Source organism: Dipodomys merriami, unplaced genomic scaffold (assembly GCF_024711535.1).
Source record: "Dipodomys merriami isolate MVZ:Mamm:240054 unplaced genomic scaffold, mDipMer1.0.p SCAF_12, whole genome shotgun sequence".
NCBI lineage: Eukaryota > Metazoa > Chordata > Mammalia > Rodentia > Heteromyidae > Dipodomys > Dipodomys merriami.
Window position 1 is genome coordinate 6419031 of NW_027202493.1, and position 21614 is coordinate 6440644.

The following is a 21614-nucleotide window of genomic DNA, read 5'->3' on the forward strand; positions in this document are numbered from 1 at the left end:
TAAGGGACCTGGGATCCATACAAAAAAAAGGCTCTGCGATTTCTTCTCTACTGTGTTGTTTAGGGCCAGACAAAATAAGGCAGCAAGTAACTACAGCAATCAAAATGTGTGAAGCTGGAAATGGCTTTCCTGAGTGACCAGCCTCATCTCCTTGAGCTTCAGGGGATGATGAGGTTCAGAGGTTAGGAGAAGTAATCCATTCAATGTCATACAACCACTCACTGTCAAGAAGAAAGTCAAACCCCAGATCTGGGGCTTCCTAGGCCAGCGCTTGCCCACCAGGAGAGGGAGGAAAGGACATGGAACTCGGGCTGTGTTGGGCAGACCATGGCACCCTCTCTCTGCCCTTTAGTTCTAATATCTCTTCCTCACAGCAACATCACTGGCTTCACTTGTGGTTCCCCACATGCAAGTCCTGGCCGAGGTAGCTGTGGCTGATGCGAGACTGTCCCTGAAGGTTCACAGACATCGATGTCCTTGCTTGTTCATAGTGTGGAAAACCCCATTTTGTTAGGCCTCTAGGCACGGTGTGCAGTCAAGGGCTTCCCCATAGCTCTACTGGCTTCTTTTTCCTTTTCTCTATACCTCAAAAAGCCCTCTGCACTGCTTTCCTCCTTGGGAATTGCCCCTGTCATTGTCTCATGAGCTGTAGAAGAATATAACTAAGAGGAAAGTTTTGGGAGTCTCCCATTCTAGCCATACTTCTATTCTCGCTGGTTTCCTTCTCAAAATTCCATAGGCATTATGATTCCTACCAGCAATCACACAGCTATAAGCCTCAGGCTGTTTTCTGTTGCTCCTGTCTCTTCAGCTAGGTAAGATAGGAAGTACAGGTGACTAGTCTCTTTATTCTTGCTTGTTCAGCTGGTACTCTACCACTTGAGGCATCCTTCCAACCTGGCATTTTTGATGGTTATTTTGGAAATGGAGTCTTGTGGACTTTTCTGCCCAGGCTGGTTTTGAAACACCATCCTTTAGATCCCAGCCTCCCGAATAAGTAGGATGACTAGAAATAGAGCCACAGGACTGCTGTGACAGCATTTTATTATTGTTATTGTTAGTTATTTTTTTTAAATAATGGATTACAAAGTACCAATAGGATCTTTCGTGATTGAGGTAAGATCCACCTTGAGGTGTCCTTTGATTTCTCCTGTTAGATTTGGGTCTAGAAACAGACCTCTTCCTGTCCTGTCTCTGCGCCAGTCATTCTATGAATTATTCATCAGCCACACCCATTCCTGACCTGGAAATACCATGGCTTCTTTTAGCCTCTGCTCTTCCTGAAAGGAAGCTGACTAGTAGATTCCCGATATAACTGTGACTATTTGCCGTTGGTGTCACCAGCCTGACTTAAATTTCATTGCTGGCAGTGGTCTAGGAGGGAGCATTTGGGTCTGTTGCAAAGCAGCCTCCACCCTACACCAAACACAACCTAACCTGCGTTGACATCAAAGGAGGCACTGTGGAGTATCAGTCTGAGAGGTTTCCCTTTGTATCAACATTCTTTCCAAACATCCTCCATTTTCAGCAGTCTGACATTTCTGTTTAAGACACAGGCCTGACCCTGTGAAGGTCTGGGGAAAACTGTTGAACAGAGTTGCATGAAAACAGGGCCTTGAGTGTCACAAAAAATAACAACTGACGAGAATGGAATGGAAAAGCTTTTGCAAGGCCAGGAGAAGAACATGATTATTGACATGTATACAAAATTATACATCATCCCTCATCTCTCAATATTTATCTTAAAAATGTACAAACTTAAGAAAAAAATTTCTTTTTAAAAAATGAAGAGTTCCAAATGTAGCAAGTTATGCCTAAAAGGGGGATAAAATCTAACTATGTTCCTCCTAGCTGGGTCCCTCTTCCTCTCTGGCCCTTCAGAGCTCCTGCTCACTTTCCTCCCTACCCCTACTTTGCCCCTGAACAAGTCATTTACAAGAGATGACTGTCGTGGAGCATAAAGAAATAATTTTAAAAAATCTTCAAAATGCTGGCAGCATAAAAATCTCTGGCTCTGTCGTTTCTCTGTTTCTGCAAGCAGCAAAAGATCCATAATTCTCACACTTAATGTAATTCCAAGGCATCTAAAGTGATTTACAGTCGGTTTACTCAATACTTCCAGCTTTATTTAATGTAACAGTTATGGCACATAAAAAGTTTATTGAAAATCCTTTGGGAGTACGATTGAGTAAGAAAGAGTCGTTGCTAATACCATTACAGAAACAGAAGGAAGGGATCTCTGTCTGTTTTCTCCATGACCTTTTTTGGTCCATATACAAGGGTTCTGAGGGAAGAAACCCTCCCCTGGTCTCTGCCATCCCCAAGACCGTAGTACTGTGAGCTCAGGGGCCGCCATCTTGGGTGCTCTGGACAGCTCATTTGCAAGCTTGGCTGGTGAAGGGACTTGGATGAGAGCCTTTGGTTTAGATTACTCTGGAGTCTCTACTTTTTTATGCACAGTCCAAATTCACAAAGATTTGCTAAAGGGGAAAATGAAAATATCATATTCTTCCTCTTATCCTGCCTTATTCTTTATAATTTTTAATAAGTCACATTTTTTTGTTGGACCACTGCAATGGGAGTGAACTTGAAAAATCCCCACCCTATGTCTGTTGGAGATGTGGGGAGTCAGGGGAAGATCTCTTTAGATCTTCTTGAGACAAGGTTGATTTACTACTCTAGAGATGAGAGCTGTTGTTTCCTGGGGTCTCCATGCTGCCATGCCAGAAAGGAAATAATATATTAAAATAATGTCTTTCATCACGGTATATCTCAAAATACTTGAGATTTGCCCACATATCTTCCCAGTGACTGTGAGAGGAAATCAGAATTAAGAAGATAGTAATGAAAGCCCACCCTAGAAGTTGGATTTCTGGTCTATGAATTCAACAGAAATGACTACTTGTCTCTTGATACTATCATGCTTGTGAGTGTCCTATCCATGTGACTACACTTTTGGAGTAGATTTTCTTTGTTGTTTCTTTTAGTTTTGTGCCACCAAAGGCCAAACTCTCACTAAGCTTTTCGATCACGGTTGGTTCTCTATCACTTGAGCGATACCTCCACTCCTGCCTTTTTTTGGGGGGGGGGCTGGTTAATTGGAGATAAGAGTCTCATGGACTTTTGTGCCTGAGCTAGTTGCTTTATATGGTGATCCTGAGTAGCTAGGACTATAGGTATGAGCCACAGCACCTGATTCATATCAAAGAGTTCTACAAAGAGTCCCAATGGTGATAGAGTGGAACCAAACAGAGGTAATATTTGATTCTTCATGTTCTTCTCTGCTAAATGTGCAGTAAAGTTTTTGTCATAGATATTTCTTCATCTCAGGTAAAAGTAACTTCCCTAGAACCAGGAAATGATATATTTTACATTTGTAGACTTTTTATGACAAATGAAATTTTTTTCCTCCATTCAAAAAGGAAGCAAAATCATTCTTTATGAATATAATTTCAAAGCAAATCACTTGCTTTCATTTCTTTTTTAAATACATTTTTATTGTAAAAATACTGTAGAGAGAGGTTACAGTTACATGAGCAAGGTAATGAGTCCATTTCTTATCAATCATTGTTACCCCCTCCTTTGTTTTTCCCCTACCATCCCTCTTCTCCCACCTCCACAACTATCTAAAGAAAATACCCTTCATTGAACATATTTAAAACATCAGTATGTAATCTCAAAACAGATATGGGCTAGTTGTTTTGCTGTATGTGGTACTATGATGGCTTCTAGGGTCATTTGAAGTTTTGTGTTTTAACTCTGAAAGTTTTTGAGTTTCCATCTGGTCACACAAACCCCCACCCCCATACACACACACACACACACACACACACACACACACACACACACACTCACTTTGTTACTTTTCTTATTGTTTTAAATTTAATTTTCCTTCTAACATTCTTTTTCTAACATTTGTGCTGCAAATACTGTTTCATTACATTGAAAGCTTGATTTTTCTGTATTTTAGTTTTACCAGGGTATCTTTTCCTTTGCTTCTTGATTCTTGCTTACCATTTTAATACTTGCTGTTTATTAGTTAAATCTGGGGCAAAAAAGTGATTATATATGTATGATGTGTGTGTGGATCTATTTACACATACTCTTGTGGTTTAAAAATTACTTTGCAAACTTTCTTACAAAGATGGCCTTTGGGGGGATGCCATTCTGATCTCTGATAGATGTATTGTGCCACTGTACCTTGATGGGCGTTGACAAATGCTCACAAATCTCAGTAATAATGGGACTTCTAGACATCCCATTCATAGGACCTAACTTTCCCTGCTGAGGGTGCACTATAGACGGAAAACTTTCCATTCTGTTTCAGCAGCTGGTATTTCAGTCCTGTTTGGGAGAGCTCTTCTGACTTTAAATCAGCAAGTAGCTGCCCTGGGTTTAGGATGTGCATGCCCAGGTGAGAGGACCTGGTAGAAGTGTCCACCCCACACATCTCACACCTCTGCAGCAGAAAGTGACTTGGTGACCAAACAAAAGTTCATAGAACTTTGCATCTTTCCACTCATTTCTCTTTATAAATGCCCCCTCGTGTGTGTGTGTGTGTGTGTGTGTGTGTGTGTGTGTGTGTGTGTGTGTGTATGTGTTATATGAATCTGGCAAACAGCTGTTGTGACAGGTTGAGGTTTATTGTATTCAGTCATTGTTGTCTTTGTGGTATGGGAAAAGGAAGTTTGGGGGTTCATTAGAAAATGTCTTAAAATTAATCTTTGATATTAACAACCTACTGAATAACCCAGTACTTTGTGATGTGTTTTGACAGGCGTATCAAACTTAACCTCTCCCAAACAACTTGCTGAGCAAGTACTGTTACATCCTATAGATACAACAACTGGTGATTTGATTATGTGATTCAATCAATACTACACATTCAGAAGGTGGCAGGGCTGGGATTTGAAGCTGGACTTGGCAAGCCCTAAGCCTTATGCTCCTAACAACTTTCATCCCTCTTCTGGGTGAAGAGCAGATGTTCCCTGTACTCCACAAAGCGAGAAATGCCATTCCATTGACCCTGGGCAGCTCTTGACCATATAGAAATGGTGAACATCTATATCCTATTTTCTCTACTCTCATCTCTTACCTTCTATTCCCTAAAAGATCTGTCTCTTCCAAGATACTACTAAGAAATAATTAGTGGTGAATTATGCTGCCACCAGCCCCATAGTATTTTAATCAAGAACCTCCCTAAAGAATGGAAGCCTTCAAGACTAAAACAAATAAAGGCCTGTCTCTTGGCAGAATTTAGTTTCCTGATGGTATGGAAGAAAAAAAGCAGGAAGAAGGATCTCCTTGGTGTCATGGACATTTTAGCATCTTGTGACTGCTGACTTTATTGTAACAAGAGCTTTGCACACATTGGTCAACATATACCACCAAGGCCCTGGCATAGTATTGGTCAAACTTGCCTCCCTAGTTGGGGTAGTTGCATCAGTAACCACCAGAGGGCAGCAGAGGGCAAGAACTTCTGACATTGGGCTAATTTCTCAGGAAAAGGCTGAGTAGTTAAGAGACCCCCTAGGGGACTGGGGATATTTCTCCCAGGCACTGTCTTTCTGTAGTGCCAACGCATCTCATCTCCAGCTGCTGGGAGTACTGGGTGCTGACAGCTCATAGATACAGTCTCTGGGAATTGCCCTGTTAAGGAACTGCTTTACCCAAGGTTATGCTTTCTCTAGGGAGATAGCCAATGATTGCCCAAAGCAGGGAAAGGAAGACCTGGCCTGTTGCCTGGATTTGGGACAGCTCTTGAGGGCCATCCAAGATCTAAAGTTTCAGGACTGGCTGGCGCCTTAAATTCAGTTTAGCTTCCCCTTCTGTCCAATTCTATCCTCCTGAATTCCTTAGAGCTATCTGTCCTTAAAATCCATTGGCTGATTAATTTGCCTCTCAAAAGTCAGCTTCCAGGCTACGCCAACTAAGACACACAGTTATTTGGAATGGAAAAACCAAACAGTATAGGAGGTAACCAATATTCAACCAGGCCACTTATGATCATGGACAGGGAGTCTAGCATCAAAACCAGAAGTAGACATATAAAGGGAGATATCGGCAGGCTTAGGCAGGAACTGGAAATATACCTAGAGTCCAGTCTCAGATCCTAAGGTCACTAGGGACCACAAAAGTCTGAACTAAGAACAGAGCAGACCAGGATGGAAGTAAAATTAAGACCTGAGCAAACTGCATTATTGTTTATTATTAGTAGTAGTAATAATAATTTTGTTAGTGCAGGTACAAGTGTGGCTGAATTTGGAACTATCCCTTCTTTACCTTTCTTCCCACATATACTTCCCTACATGGAGGGGTGCCACTGCCCACCAGCTTAGATCCCTGCCTAAAGACTGTACACACTCAGCTGGGCACTGGTGGATCCTATAATCCTAGCTACTCAGGAGGCTGAGACCTGAGGATTGCAGTTCAAAGCCAGCCCCAGCAGTAAAGTCTGTGAGACCCTTATTTCCAATAAACCACTAGAAAACTGGAAGTGGCACTGTGGCTTAAGCGGTAGAGAGCTCCCCTTGAGCTGAAGAGTGCAGGGACAGCAACCAAGCCCAGAGTTCAAGCCCCATGACTGACCAAAAAAAAAAAAAAAAAAAAAAAAAAAGACTGTGCACACTCAAGACAATTGCATTTATTTCTTCCTGGTACCCTAAGCTAGGATCACACAATATGCCCGCTCACACTTCCTATAAAAAATTGGCCAAAGGAGACCCAACTAGTAAGGAATGGAATTCTATTCTTTCAAGCTCACTTTCTGGTATCCTAGAAATTATTTTTAACACCAGGCCATGGAGGCCATTGCCTGCTTTCAAGACCTGGTACTACGATTTTTCTACCTAAATAACTGAGTTTGTACCTTCCCTAAGCTTCAGCAGGAACCCCCTCTGTGGAGTCTCCCATTGTTCAAGAAACAGACTCGTGTGATCACGTGCAGCAAATCCAACATTTTGGAGCATGTACCCGAGGCCGGGCTCCGCGGGGAGATGACTGGCGGCCTATGGATTAATGTACTATTTTACATTACTCTTTAAGCTTCAAAGGTCTGCCAGGAGGGCTAAGCTTGCTATCTATTCCATGACATTTTAAGAACAAATAATACATTAATATATTTAATTTGAGAATAAACACATACATTACAGGCAGGGGATTTTGTCTATGCTGATAAGGCAGCAAATGACCTTTCCGGAGCCATCCCAGCATGCAGAGCTGAAAAGGGACGTGTTCCAAAAACTCGTTTGTATCCATCGGCTGTGATGTGTGGGCTCTAATGCGGGTTTGGCCTGTGCGAAGCTGCAGCTGCCATGCTCTTTGGAGAGGGGAGCGTGGCTATAATTACCCCTTCGACACTAATCTGCAAGAACACTAAATCTTGTTGCCTCAAATTAGTTAATCAATTAAGTGTCAAACCACAAAATGTTGGAGATTTTGGTTTGTATTTATTATCTTGGCAGGCGCTTCCTTCCTCAGCCCCTTGGCTTCCTCTCTCTTCCCCTTGCCGGGGAGCTGGCTTTTAAAAAATGACCAGTCACTCACTGTTTATTTCTGGCCTATTAGTGAAACGGTTGAAGTTGCATAAGCATGGTACCCAGGATTGAAGTGGCCCTGAGATTGACAGGTTGGCCAGGGTTCAGGCAGAGTTGTGTACTTGCTAGTGCCTTTCCTGGGATTAACGTAGCAGAGCATGGAAGTGATGTGCCAGCATTGTCCTTCGTGTCTACTGAGGTCAGCCATTTTGGAGCCTGAATGAGTTGACTGAGAGTCTTGTTTATTTTTCTACCACTCTCATGAGGTGAGCAAGGCCCAGGCAATAGTGTTTCTAGAAGTTCTTGTTTAAAATCTTGATTTATTCTCCTGTTTTGACAACTGTGACTAGCTTGCTGTCGTTGTGGACACCAAGAGGACCAAGTGGTGGTGCTATACCAGCTATGCAACTCTAGATCTGCCTATCTGTGCTTCCTATAGGTTCCTCTGGCAGGGCCTCTGCCCCAGACATACTGGATAGCCACCTAAGGGGATGCACCCTCAAATCTCAAGTAGGTACCATCAGAAGCAAGATTAGTTCTATTTGGTGGTGACAAGCCTGAGGTAGGAAATGGTCTTGATATTTAAGAAGTATATTGTTTCAAGAGACAAGGAAAACAAGATCAGAAAAAAGACTCCCAGGAAAATGTATGTACTGTTAATGAATGCACGTGTGCAAGTCTCTCACTGAGACAATGGTGTGTGGAGAGGCTGGTTCTGGGGGTTCCCTGTGGTAATCAGTGGACTGGTGACTCTTCTGAGTAATTATCTTCTTTATACACTTTAGGGAGCTAAATTGCCTTTTCTTTGTAATATAACGGTGACATTAGATAATCCTTTCCTTTTGTGCTGGTCCTAGGGCTTGAACTCAGGCCCTGGTTGCTATCCCAGAGACTTTATTTTTTGCTCAAGGCTGGTGCTATGCCACTTGAGCCACAGCTCCACTTCTGGCTTTTTTCGTAGTTGGTTGGAGATAAGAGTCATATGTGTTTTTCTTCCCAGCTGACTTTGAACCACAGTCCTCACATTTTAACATCCTGAGTAGCTAGGATTACATGCATGAGCCTTTGGCACCTGTTCTCTCTCTCTCTCTCTCTCTCTCTCTCTCTCTCTCTCTGTGTATGTGTGTGTGTGTATGTGTACTCATTTGTAGAAATAAAAAAATTGACAATATTATGTTATGTCTAAAACATTTTATTTCATATTTTTATTTTGATACTCTACTTTGTGAAATCTAAAAATCTAAATTGCCCTTCCCCCAAACAGTGACTTACCATAGCTATTACTCCCCTGCTCTATCAGAGCAGTGGTATCAGTATATATTGTACCCAGTGCAGGCCTACTTTAATCTAGGCCCCATAGGTCCCTGCTGAGTTGAGCATAGGAATTTATTTCCAATGACACCACACACTGCCCAGCACGGTGTATATCCTAGGCTTCTGGTCTTCACTGAAAATGCTCATGAAAATGTGAAAGGAATCATGGTGACTTCCCAGTGAGGAGAGCCCTCATACATTTCCAGGGTTAACTCCTTGATTTCAGAGTTGAGGAAGTCCTGAGGACTTCCTCAGGAGCTATTGCCACTCTGCCTTGAGTTTCAAATGCATATTCTATCTTGCGATGCATGACTAATGGCTCCAGGCCTATTGGGTTCTGCTTAACAGATCCCTGAGGCTGCTTTATCTCTTGAATCCTGAGTTTCATTTGTCACCCAACTTGTGAGGGAGTTTAAAGGATTTGGTGATGGAAAGGGATTGTCCTTTTTTAAAAATTTTTTAATTTAAATTTTTTTTATTGTGAACATACTGTACAGAGGGGTTACAATTAAATAGGGATACAGGTGGACCCATTGAACAATGGGATTGTTCTTAAACCCTACTTAGCCACTCTCTACAAAACCACTCTAGGGTAGCTCCCTGGCCCAAATTTTATGGCTAATAAGGATTCTATTTATCCTTAAGTACTGAAAAGGCTTGGATTGGGAGGGAGAGTGAGAGACAGACAGACAGACAGAGACACAGAGAGTTATTAAAATTATCCTGCATGGGCAAGTAGTTGAATCTCTGTGTAATGATTTCACCATCCTTGAAATGTGAGGATGAAACTTAAGCAAACTCTTGTGAAGATTGTCATGGTGGTTTATATGAGGATAGGTGTGCAAAAGTGTGAATCTCTTGCCCCAGCTTCCTTTGGCCAATGTGCATCTTGTTTAGTGGGTGTGAGGACCACATCAGACTGTGAAGGCTTCAGTGCTTACTTAGTACTTTGTGACGAGGTCAGTAAGTTGCACCACCTGGAAGCCCCAAGGTAATTCAGTACTTTTAATAGCCATGGAAAAACCAAACCATGCTAGACAACAGGACTTGATGTTTATTGAATACTGAGTTTTTATTTTCATATTCTGTTATCTGTGCTTTAGTTTAGTCTTGAGGAATTGCTTTTAAACAATGCAATTAATTTTTTAAAAATCCCTCTAACTTTCATAGGCAAAGCTCTTTGCTCTGTGGAGCTATGCAATTTGGGCACTGCACTGCAGGCATTAATGGCAGGCCAGAGGCCCATGAAATTATTGTGATTTAATGGACCAGTCAAATTTGGACCTGTTTTGCCAGCCTGGCCTTACATGTCTATCCATTTTTCAATTTGATTTTTTTCCCTTTTCTTAACACATTAGATTCTTTCATTTAAATTTTTTCCCAGACACATGTAACACAAAGCAAAGAAATTTCTGGAAGCCCGCAAGGCCGACAAGACTTGGGCTGGGTAAGCACTCATTCTACCTTTCCTCGCCTGCCTGCCTGTCCGCAAGACACACAGCTCAGACTGGCTTTTGTTTCCCTGGGTTATGATTTATGCGAATGGACCCTGGGCAGGGAAGAGTCGAGTATCAATTTCACTGGGTTACCGTGTTAAATGACCGATGCATGGATGGTTATTGCTGCCTCGGGAGCAAATGAAAGCCCTTTGCTTCCCCAACACAGCCTTCACCCCCCCCCCGCCCCCCTCTGCTGATGGTCAGTTAAAAATGTAAATAAAAAGACTGCACTTTGGAGAGAGTCAGCTCAGGACGTGGGGGAAAAATTGCAAAAGCGAAGTTTATTGATCCCCTGGTCAAGATTGATGGCACAATAAGAGCAGGAGGCGAAGAGTGATTTTGCTTTTGAAAACGTTGATGAATAAGCACTGAGGGGCAACAAATAGCTGGGCTCAGCGAGTGATGGACGGTGGTAGGGGAACAAGATGCATTTTTATAAATGGGTGAAAGGAGAGGAAGACTTATTAAAAAAATGAATGACCACATGTGGCAGGGATATGCCAGTAGGGAGAAGAAAGCCATTGATTTATGTGTACTACTGGCATTTGAAAATTCAATAATAACATTGACAAATGAGAAGCAAACCTGGCCACAGGACAGCGCCGAGCCAGGAATGGAGAAAGAAAATGCCAAGGTCAGAGAGAAGGAGCAGAAAAACATGCTTATGTTGGAAAGCTTTACATTAACTCATCTATATAAAGACATTAAGAAAAAACCCCTGCACTATCAGTGGGCTGCTGTCTGAGTTGGTGGGGCAGGCGAATCAGGGAGAGGGAGAGGCTGTGGGCATGCGCCAGCTGTGTGAGAGGAGAAGGCTTCCCGACCGCCCTGTGGCTGACTGTGCTGCTCTGGGACTCTGGGCTCCGTTGAGCTCTTCCTTCCCAGGGTCATGTGACCAGGGCCCTATCTGTTCTGACTTTCTGATGACTACTGTCTCTGTTCACCCCGATTTGTGTACGTGCTGTTCCTCCTGCTCCCGCAGACCTGTCTTCCCTCTGGTGTCTTTGTGAAAGAGACGTTTACAAGTGAATATATGATGGTGATATGCTAGCCTTTGACTCAGACACCAGCAATGTCTCTAATCCCTATGAGCTTCCTCAGGTCCCATCACCACCCTACTGAGTCCTAATGCTTGCATCACTGAAGTGCCCTTTCCTCCTATTTCTCACTCACTCGTTCATTCTTTAACAAGTGTGTACTAAGTACTTGCTCCATGGGGAGCACTATGCTAGGTGAAAAACACAGACAATCCGTGATGTGCAATGTTTGGTAAGAACCTTGCTGAGTAGCACTTGCCTTTAGAAACAATGGGTATCATGGTCAGAGTCCTTTTTGTGCCATTGCTATTCCTCATCACAATGACTGTGGACTAGCATACAGGGAGGCTGTCCTTAGAAGAAATCTCTGTGGGAGAAGTGGAGCCACGGGTATAAGTAGAGCTTTGTAGCTGTGGACAGTGGGAAGATGCTGGAGATATAACAAACCTGAACCAATGCCCCCTGGCGGCATGGATATACACAAGAGCATGTGCTCATGCAAACACAGACACAGACACAGACAGACAGACAGACAGACACACACACACACACACACACACACACACACACACACACACACACACACACACACACACACACACACACACTTCCTATTAGCTGGAGCCCTCTGAAAGAGAGACCCATGATCTTCACCAGCCTCCTGATTTGGATGGAGACTATATCTACTTCTCTGCTATTAACAATAAGCTGATGGTGTATTTGGGCTTGTAACATTTTAGCCACTTTTAGTATTCTCTTCTCTTTTGTTCTCTGGCTCTGTCTCAAATTACAGAGGAGTGTGAAAGGAGAAAACCCTCTAGGGAGAGGGCCAGTAGCCTGTCAAAGAGCTCTCTTTGCCCACCCCCATCCCCTTTATGTTGCTATTCCCCTGTGGCCTGGGCTAGCTCCTATGACATCTTCTCCAAATGCTAGGAGGTGAAAGGGGACTTGTGCAGAAACATAAATCCTTGACAATATTCTCTTGGAAAAGCCTGGTGGGGCAGTGTTTCCCGGGGGCCTGTCCACAGGCCTGATCCATGTGGTTGGAATGATTGCAAGGTTCCAGGTGTGTGGATTTGATGTTTACAGAGGGTTCCTAGAAGCCTCTGGGGGTCCTCTAGCGTGTCATCAAATCTTCAACTTGAAATACATGGTTAACTGCTTCCATGTAAATGTGCCTTCTTTTTCTCTACTTTCTCATTCTTTAGTTCTCAGAGGTAGGCAGACACAGGTAACAGAGAGGGAATGGAGCCCAGGGATGAGTGAAGCAGTGGGTAAATAGTGAGAGTCAACACTAGTTTGCCAGACTCCTGCAGATCCTGCTTGTCAGACTCCTTGCTTTCATTGTGTGGGTGCTGGGGATGAGAGGAAAAAGCACCAACCAGTGATTGCCACCTGTCATAGATATATCTATTTTTCTAGAGTCATAACATGGATTGGTACTTGGTAGTCACTCCATAAGAGTTGTTGGATAGATGAATGAACACCACATGTCCAGTCTTAGAATTCAAAAGCACAAATCTGGACTGGAAATAAGAACACTGACTTTGGCTCCTAAGAGGTAGGGACATTTTGATGGAGGAGATAGCAGTTGAATTTTGCTTTTCTGGTCCAAGAGGATACAGAAAGGTCTCTTGGCTGAAGAACATGATGGAGTGGGAGAGGACTTTGCAGAGTACCAAGATACAGGCGGGAGACGACAGCTACAGAACTTAGTATCAGCCTTCATCTTTTTGAGCATCTCTTGCGAAGGTGTTCCCACACTTACCACACCATGTACTTTCAGCAGTACATCTGGCTCTTTCACACAAGGAAATTAAGGTTTGGAAAGAGTGAGTGGCCCCCATGATTGCACAGATAATGAGGTAAGGCGGGGACTCAGGTCAGTCTGACCCAAAGAGCTGCTCAGAGCTGGGGGCGCGGGGAGTTTCCATGAAGCCTGATTCCATAGTTGGCCCACATAGCCATTTCTCTCAGTGGATGTTTGTTGAGTAAGCTGTGCATTATGATGTAGATCTGGGGGACTGGAAGACTTGGTTCCGCAGTTTCTCTTCCAAGATAGTCCCAGAGAAGAGGTCTTGGAGGAGAATCTCTCTGAGCATGAGCATGAACATCAACCCTACACAGTCAGAGAAAACAAACGTGTCCCCAAAATACCAGAACAGGAAAGTCTACCAGGAACCTCCTCATGGGTTTACAAATGCTTCTCCTTTTGCTTACTTTCTTCAAATACTCCAGTGACAGGACTTAAGAGGATTAGCCCCACACCACCACCACCACCATGACTGTGTGAGGGAGTTTGATCTGTAGCTACAGATTCTTGGGCATTTTTGAATATAATCTGAAAGCCCTCAGATTAGGCCAGGTTCTGTGGGGACACTGAGTCAGGGAGGGAAAGTGACGTGTTAGTATCCCACTTCTGAGGATGGGCAAGCTCTAATGTTAATTTTGTGGGTTACAGTCACTTGTGGAAAATTAAATAGGGAGGTAGGTTGAGATATTCCTGAGAGGGATGTGAAACCATGCTGGCTCTGAGAAGTCCTGTGGGAAGAGTCCTGTAAAGATGCGTTTGGTTTTGGTGACTCACACGCAGCAAATTTCCCCTGCAAGGTGGTAGAAGAGACTTTTGGGCTCATTAAGGGCAAGAAAAGCATCTTGCCTACACCTCCTGCCTCCTATATTGCTGACTTAAAGCTTTCATTTGTTGACTGAATAATAAAAAGTTTGTTTTGCTTTGAAGCATTGCTTGCCATAAGGCTCCCATCTGTTTTGCTGGGATGAATCCTCTAATTTAAAATATTTTATTCTCTAAGTGTTCAATTTCTTTCCCAGCAAAGACATCTTGTATCCACATAGTCTGGCTTGGGCTGAGGTAAAAAAGGTGGGTCATAGGAAAGGGAGGGGACTGGCCACCTCCATTTCAGCACCATTTCTGGAGGTAGGTGAGATTAGAGGCAGATTCATGGCAGATAGATTTTCTTTTTCTTTTCCTTTTTAAAAAGAAAATTTATTTATTTGAGATAGGGTCACACTGTATCTGGTCTTCTGGTCTGGTGACCCTCCTTGCCTCAACCTCCCCAGTGTTGAGATTAAAGGAATATGCTGCCACACCCAACTTTAGATTCCATAGTTTAAGAGCTGAGACCCTAAAATGGCTTCAGGAGATCTTTTCTGCTTCCTTGACCTTTTGTGGGGCATAATCCTGAGTAGGCCAAGGTGATTCTACTGTACAGAATTTCAGGTGTCTTCTGAACAGAACTCCAGTTTGGTTTGGTTTTTACTTTTTTAAATTTTAATATTTGAGACAGGAAGCCCAGGTTTACCTGTAACTCACAATCCTTCTGTTTCATCTCCTTGAGTGCTGGGGTTACAGGTGTATGCCTGCATCTACCTGCTGTATACTATTTTATTATTATTATTATTATTATTATTATTATTGCTATTATGATTTATTTCTCTAATGAAGATCTAATGACAAACATCTCCCACCACTTGTTTCTTCTAAGGAAAAGTAGAGTAAGTAGACCTCTGGTAACTTCTGACAGGCCACCTCAGCTCTGGGGCCCCAGGTGGGCCTCTTGAGCCCAGGCAAGAGAGAAGGAAAGTGACATCTTGGCTTCCTGAGCACCTTGCAGGCAGCCTGGCCTAGGCTCTGAGGCAGAGTGTCTTGCCTGCTTCTTTGATCATTTAAGTGGGACATACCCCTTAGCAGACCACAATGAGTCTGCTATGCAAATTGCCCTTAGATAAACTGTCTTTTCTCCCACAGAGCAATGGAGCTTCATCCCAGTAGGAGTAGACCATTTTTCAGGGCTCAATCTGCAGCCTCAAGCAACCTCAGCTCAGGGATTTCTTGTCTGCAGATACCTTTGACTTGTCTGAGAATAATACCCTTGACCTCATAAAACTGTTGTAGGGGGTCTCCTGCTGTAGGGATTATATGTCATTAGGGCTGTGAATACATTGTGTAATGTGTCAGTCACATGAATGAAAAGATCTCTGGTAGTGGATGCAAAGAAGAGGGTTCTCCTTCTTTGTCTTACCACGTGGGGCCCCTAGGAATCTTGGGAAACTTGCAGACCCAAGGGCATTCTTTAGCCCCTGAATCTCGTTCCTGTGGTCATTCCTTCTGCCATTGCATCATCTGAAAAGGAGAGCCACTGGAACTACTCAGCCCAGGGCCTGGGGCCTGATTTGTGAGATCCAGTTGGAGAGAAAGGAAGGAGGAATAAAGTGACAGATGTGCTCTTCGAGCATTTTTCATCAGTTGTTTGTGGTAGATGGGGACAGGAAGAGCTCTCATTCCACATCACATGAATCACCAAATGGGAAAGTGTAGGGTCCCCTGTCTTCATTTACACATCCTTCACCTCTGTCCTGACTCTTAGGGTCATGGTTAAGTGTGGTGAGTAGACCATCTCTGGTCAAATCGCTTCTCTGGCAGAAACTATTGTTTGTCTTTTTTTTTTTTAGTCTTCTTATTCAGAGCTGCTTTGTTCTCTGGACTGACTCCATCAGAGCTAGAAAATGTAGGGGCAGAGGCAGACAGGCAGACAGAGACAGTAAAGCTTCTCTCTCTCCTCTAATGCACAGATCACCACATAGATTGGGTCACATATATGTGTGTGTCTACATCCTGGGTTTCCTGGAGTCAAAAGTCAGATTTCCTCAAGTCACATAGTCTGCCCCCTTCTGTCAGAGTGAGAACACAGTGAAGGCTAGTCACATGGGAATGAACGGGAGACCCACAGACTCCATTGTCTCAGGCCTTGCCTCTGATTATCTTTATTTTCATTTGCCATGATCTTGACACCAATAAAGGACTGAGATAAAATGCTTGTGGAATGGATGGATAAATGTTACCCATTTTCCTTTGTGTGTCATAAACCCAGCTTTCGATGTAGAATGAAATAAAAAAGAAGAAATCCTACAGAATTGTTCAGTTGTATGTGATTCAGTGTTCAGTAACAGGAATGGCAGTTTTGTATTAACACATAGGAAAATGTAGAACTATAGCATAAATTCCATCTGATGAACATATACTATTTTCTCTTCTGAATTCTTCTGTTTTTTTCTCACCTTCCTCTTCTTCCTCTGCCTCCTCCTCTTCCTCCTGCTGTTCCTTTTCCTGCTCCTTCTTTTCCACCTGCTGTTTCTCTTCCTGTTCTTCCTGCTTCTCTTTCTTCTCTTCCTCCTCCTCCTCTTCCTTTCTTTCATATTGAGACTGAACTCAGTACCTCACACTTACTAGACAAATGCTCTTAAACTTAACCATATGCCCAGCGCTGGTGGTTCACGGCTGAGATTTGAGGATCATGGTTCAAAGCCAGCCAGGGCAGGAAACTCTGTGAAACTCTTATCTCCAATAAACCATCAGAAAACTGGAAGTGGTGCTGTAGCTCAAATGGTAGAGTGCTAGTTTTGGGTTAAAGAGCTGAGGGACAGTGCTCAGGCACAGAGTTCAAGCCCCACAACTGACAAACAAAACAAAACAAAACAAAACAGCAACAAGAAAAAACTTAACCATACATTTAGTCATTTTCCTCTGTTATTCAAATAGGCTTTCTGGATAACTTCCCCTGGGCTGACGTGGTCCTTAAAATCCACCCATTCCCATCTCCTGAGTAGTTGGGATTACAGACATATGCCTAATCTTTATGTGTTGTCTCTTGAATGTTGGATGAAATATATTAGCAATGCAACTGGGGTGGGAGAAGATTACAAAAACTATTATGAAAATATTTTTCTTTAGACCTATTTTCTGGCTTTGGCTTAGGGCATCTGAAAAAATGGGTTCTACTCTCTATCCCCAACCTGTCACAGGGCTAGGTATTGACTAGGCCTCTGCCTTCCCTGGGCCTCCATGTGTAAAATAGATACCAAGAATAATCATTCTCTTGCTGCAATAAAGATTACATAAATTAATATATGTACAACACATTCTTGATGTATAATTAGCCTTCAACAAATGTGAGCTACCAATGATATTCCCATGGAAAGTGTCATGCATCTGTGAACTCCACACACCAGAGACATAACTGTCTCTTAATGTTTAGCACACTGCTATGTATTTATTAGACCCTCTAATAAATAGTTGTTGACTAAACAATGGGTGGAATGTGACTAAGGGATGTGGTCCAAATTGTTGACTTCATACGGCATTGTAAAACCTAATTTGTTATTATGAAGATAAAGTTGGTCACCTTTCTGTTTTTTAGCAGCTATCTCACTTCAGCAATGGCTGAGAATCCACACGGAAGCCTGGTGTGATGAGTCCGAGGCTCAGACCAAGAAACTCAATAGTTACTTTCAGCCTGGAAAGGTCTAAACACTAAAAAGTCAGGCAGTTGTTTATAGTCAGAGCATTGAGGAGTTCAATCAGGTGTTCCTGGTGTTCCTAAGGGTCTAACCTGTGTATCCAAGTGAAACAGCTACTGTCCTCCAAACTCTAGCTTGTAGGACTCCCCGCCATGTTGTTTTGGTAAGAGCCAATGGTCAGGGAGATGGGGGATTGCCATGGGGTCAGGGACTGATGGGAAATGAAGTGTCTCCAAGGCAGCTGGGCTTATGTTAATAGGCAAGGTCAGCACTGAAATGACCAGGAAGAGAAATTGCTGCCATTACACATCAGTTACAATCTTATATCAATTATTCCCTGTGCCATTCCCTTTGCCACGGGCTGAAGCAAACATGGCCCTAATCAGTTTTACATCTCCGTTTAATTTTATTGGAAAGAAGAGCTGGCAATGCATCACAGAGGCCGGGTGTGACACAAAAGGTGACCCCCCTGCCAACTTAATGGCACAATACATAACCCTTAATGAAGTCGCTATCTTGTCCCTCTTTGGCTGTCTCAGCTCCGTGATTTACGGCAGCATCATTTTGCTTTGCCCTCTTTTCATTTCAGCTTTGACAAAGTGGATGAAACAATTATCTTCGTTATCAGCCAGAACAGTAGAAATGTGATAGGTGGGGGTTTTCTGCAGGTGCACGGCCTTGGCGGGGGATCAAAACCAATGTTCAAGTGTGCTTAGGAATTTCTTCCCCTCTTCTCTCGCTTTCTTCTGTGATTGTGGCATCCTGAAGATGGATTGTATATCCCAGTGAGCAGTGTGAGTCCTACATCATTGTGGCAAGAGGTAATTTCAGGAGAAGGGGAAGCGGCAGAAAGAAGAGAGCTTGGAATTTGGCAGTTTGCTCTGTTGGAGCTCCTGATATTTGTTTTCTATGCCCACCCAGGCCAAGTTCTCTCTCATGCCATCATCTTATATTCACCTGTGCCCCTAGCACATTGTTACATTACAAATCATACTCCAGGTAGCATGATGAAAAGCAATTCATTCATTCACTTATTCACCCAACATTTATTGGGACTTTGTAGCTGTTGAAGAAAATCAGATGCTGTGAAAGAAAAGAGATGGCATCGCTATGAATTTCATCCTCCAGAAATGGAAGATTCTAACAGCAATACAAGAAGAGAAGTAAATGTATCTAAGACAGAAAGATAAGATTAACCAGATATAAAAACAATGAGAAACTGGGCCAAAGGAGAGAAAAGTCAATTTCAAAACTAGAGAAAACAGGAGGTAGGAGTTGAACAAATAAAAATGAAAAATGCATTTATATTTATCATCTCATCGACAGTATAGGTACATAGATGGAGAGCTAGTTGGATAAATAGATAGGACTTTGGTAGCACTTTCATGATCATTTGCCAAAATGATATAGGAGTTGGGAGGAAAGGAGAGTACAATACTAAGTGAATATTGATATCTACTTAGAGATGAAACTACAGCATATCTTGTTGAGAAACCAACAAACTTAATAGCATCAGCAGCTTAGGATGGCCTGTGGAAATAGAGTCTGCAAAGGGTGAATTGATGGCATACTATGCTCAGTTGTCTGGCTTGACTCTGTCTTCCCTCCTTCTTTCTACCACAATTCATGAACCTAAAGCATATGACAAGAACTTACACATCCTCAGTGGTGATTTAGACTGGTTGTGTCCATTGCTGTGGGAAGATTTGTGGGTGTAAACACATAAATGCATACTATCATTGACTCAATTCCATTGTCTCAGGCCTTCATATATTTCCCATAGATAAGCTTGCAAAAATTCAGCTCCAAATATCTTTCTTTCCATTCTATTGGACTCAGGGAGAATTGCAATTAGTTTTGACTAACTTACAGGTCCTATGAAGTCTAAAGATAATTGGCTCGAGCTTCTTTAATCAATGAGACACTCTTTCCAAATACCATCCAAATGAGGCTGCTGTTATTAATAGGGTTTTCAAAGTAGTAAGAGTATTCTTTCCATAACATTCTTCTCAGGAGATGGAAGGCTATTATGTTGACATGGTTAATTGGGGTCTTAAATGGATCCTTCATATAAATCTGCATGGAAGTAAACCTAAAAATAAATACATCATATCTATTGACATGTATGCATACAGAAAAATCGTCCCCAGAAAAGTCAATATACATTCCATTACAGTCTCTGTCTTTGCTCTGTCCTTCTTTACTCTACAGAGAGTGAGAGATACAGGGAGGGCACAGTTTCACTCCCTGAGCATATTTTCTAAAGATAACACATATACAACACTTAATTTAAAACCAATTGTTTAAGTCTATAGAGAGACCACATTGGAAGAAACAATGTGAAAATAAGGGGCCTCATTCAACATTCAACCAAGGTATCAGTGGCTAGACTTCCTTTCCTTGGAGGGGAGTCCAAGAGAGAACAATGTGCGTTGCTCCTGACCTTCTATCCACCCATCCCTGCAGGCTATCCTCTGCCTCGACCTAGTCCTGGCATCTCACCCTAGCAAAGCTCCTGTTTTGACCACAGATACCCCAATGAGAGCCTTTCTAGATGAAGAGATTAAAGCAGCAGCAGCAGCAATAACAAAGCACACAGAGCAATTCTTCTTTGCATTCTGCTGGCATGGTGTTCAAGGTAAGTGGGAGGCCTATTTTCACCTGTTCTCTCTGCTCCTGTTAAGTGGGGAGTTGAAAGGGCGCAGTGACCCAAATACACTTGTACATCGTGTACAGAGTCAGCATGCCAAGGACCATCCAGAGACTCCCCTGGGGAGACAGGGGTAGGTGATGGGATAATCTCTGGGAAAGAAAACAAGACCTTTTTTTGGCCAGAGTTGGAAAAGGGAGGCAGGAGAGGGGAACCCTGCCGCTACTTCCTTCGATTTCAGTAAATTGGAAAGGTCTTTCCCTGATGCCTGCTGATATTTCCTGATGGAAATTTCTTCCATTGACAGAGATACAGATGGAGTTTGCCGACATGGGACTGCAGACACACTCCAGGATAATGAAAAAATGCCCACGGTAGCCATATGCTCGCTGGCAGTTTGTTAGAAGGAACTCCAGTTGGGTGAATACATAATAGTATTTTTGGCAGCATTGACTTAAGGGAGATCCTTGGTATTTCCATGTCTTTTTTTTTGTTGCTGTTGTTGCATTTTTTGGGTTTAATTTCTGTGAGATTTAAAATCACAGTCCTCTCTATTACCATTCGTTATGACAAGCGCTCTCCTACAATCCTGAGACTCATTTCTGAGAGATTAGGATGACCTAGAACAAGCATCGCTGCCTAGTACAGATTATATCTCCAACGCCTTAAAATTTCAATCGTGACCTTTCTTTTATTTGAAAGAGTGTCACGGCTGATAGGAGCAATTGAGTGATGATAAAGTGTCCATTTGTTTAGCTTTTTAATGCTTATTGCAAGCATTATTATCCTTGTTCCATAGTCCTAGTAACCAATAATCTTCAAGGTTTTGTACAAGACAACATAAGTACCATCTATCAAGATTAGAATCTAGTTGGTCTTGTCCCAAAATTTCTAGAATTCATGCTTTCCAGAAAAGTGTGGGCATCTGTCTCAATTTGGGGGACAGGAATGGATGACAAAAGTCAAATGTTTGGTTATAAAATATTTGCCATGTCATTTTAGATTTGGATTTCTGATTCATTTTATAACCTGAGGTTGGCAGGATAGTTTTCTTGTAATACCTGTTTTTGTTGTTGTTGTTGTTGTTGGTTGGTTGGTTGTAGGGCTTGAACTTGGCCTGGGTGCTGTCCCTAAGCTCTTCAGCTCAAGGTGAGTACTCTACCACTTGAGCTACAGCACCCCTTCTGGTTTTCTGATGGTTAATTGGAGATAAGAGTCTCATGGACTTTCCTGTCATGGCTGGCTTTGAACCAGGATCCTC